Below are 2,500 nucleotides of genomic sequence, written 5' to 3'. Positions count from 1 at the left end.
CTGGACTCTGGAGGACCAAGGTCTACTGCACTGAGCAAATACGTGTGTGTGTGTCCCTGTGTGTGTTTTGTTCTTGTGTGTTGTGTGTGTGTGTGTGTTGTGTTTGGTGTGTGTGTTCCTGGTGTGTGTGTTCCTGTGTGTATATGTTTTTTTCTGTGTGTGTGTATTTGTGTGTGTGTGTTTGAGTGTGTGTGTGTGTGTGTGTGTGTGTGTTCCTGTGTGTGTGTGTGTGTTCCTGTGTGTGTGTTTGTGTGTGTGTGTTTGTGTGTGTGTTCATGTGTGTGTGTGTATGTGTGTTCCTGTGTGTGTGTGTGTGTGGAGGTTATTTCAGGAATGCTAGGAGGCTATATGTCAGTCAGAGCCGACTAAACCATTTACCATGGAGTTAAGTACTACTACTGATACTACTACTAATGATACTACTACTACTGATACTGCTGATACTACTACTGATACCACTACTAATGATTCTACTACTACTGATACTACTACTACTGATACTACTACTGATACCACTACTAATGATTCTACTACTACTGATACTACTACTACTACTACTACTACTACTACTACTACTACTGATACTACTACTACTGATACTACTACTAATGATACTACTACTACTGATACTATTACTACTACTACTGATACTACTACTGATACCACTACTAATGATTCTACTACTACTGATTACTACTACTACTGATACTACTACTATTGACACTACTACTACGAATGATTCTACTACTACTGATACTACTACTGATACTGCTGATACTACTACTAATGATACTACTACTACTGATACTGCTGATACTACTACTGACACTACTACTACTGACAGTACTACTACTGATACTACTACTACTACTGACACTACTACTACTGACACTACTACTACTGATACTACTACTATGATACTACTACTACTGACACTACTACTACTACTGATACTACTACTACTACTGATACTACTGACACTACTCCTACTGATACAACTACTAATGATACTACTACTACTGATGCTACTACTGATACTACTACTACTGACACTACTACTATGACACCTACTACTACTGATACTACTACTACTGATACTACTACTACTGACACTACTACTACTACTGTACTACTACTACTACTGATACTACTGACCACTACTCCTACTGATACAACTACTACTGATACTACTACTACTGATGCTACTACTACTACTGATACTACTACTACTGACACTACTCCTACTGATACAACTACTACTTGATACAACTACTACTGAACTACTACTACTACTGATGCTACTACTACTGGACACTACTACTACTACTGATACTACTACTACTGATAGTGACACTACTACTACTACTACTGACCACTACTCCTACTGATACTACTACTACTGATACTACTACTACTGATGCTACTACTACTGATACTGCTACTGACGCTACTACTACTACTACTGACACTACTCCTACAACTACTACTGATACTACTACTACTGATGCTACTACTACTACTGATACTACTACTACTGACACTACTCCTACTGATACAACTACTACTGATACTACTACTACTGATGCTACTACTACTGACGCTACTACTACTACTGATACTACTACTACTGATAGTGACCACTACTACTACTACTACTACTACTACTGACACTACTCCTACTGATTCTACTACAACGGATGCTACTACTACTGATACTGCTACTGATACTGCTACTGACACTACTACTGACGCTACTACTACTGATAACACTGCTTACTACTACTACTGATAACACTGCTACTACTACTACTACTACTGATACTACTACTGACACTACTACTACTGACGCTACTACTACTGATACTGCTACTGACACTACTACTGACGCTACTACTACTGATACTGCTACTGACGCTACTACTACTGATACTACTACTACTGATGTTACTCCTACTACTGATACTGCTACTACTGATAATACTACTACTACTACTACTGATAACACTGCTACTACTAGTACTACTACTGCTACTGACAATACTACTACTGACACTACTACTGTTGATACAACTGATACTACTACTACTGATGTTACTACTACTACTGATACTGCTACTACTGATACTACTACTGTTGATACAAACTGATACTACTACTACTGATGTTACTACTACTACTGATACTGCTACTACTACTACTACTACTGTTGATACAACTGATACTACTACTACTGATGTTACTACTACTACTGATACTGCTACTACTGATACTGCTACTACTACTACTACTACTGATATTACTGACACTACTACTACTACTACTGATAACACTGCTATAGTAGAACACTATAAAGGGAATAGCAGAACACTATAAAGGGAATAGTAGAACACTATAAAGGGAATAGTGGAACACTATAAAGGGAATAGTAGAACACTATAAAGGGAATAGTAGAACACTATAAAGGGAATAGTAGAACACTATAAAGGGAATAGTAGAACAC

Source organism: Oncorhynchus kisutch, unplaced genomic scaffold (genome assembly GCF_002021735.2).
Source record: "Oncorhynchus kisutch isolate 150728-3 unplaced genomic scaffold, Okis_V2 scaffold1754, whole genome shotgun sequence".
NCBI classification, from domain to species: domain Eukaryota; kingdom Metazoa; phylum Chordata; class Actinopteri; order Salmoniformes; family Salmonidae; genus Oncorhynchus; species Oncorhynchus kisutch.
This window is presented reverse-complemented; position numbering follows the sequence as displayed.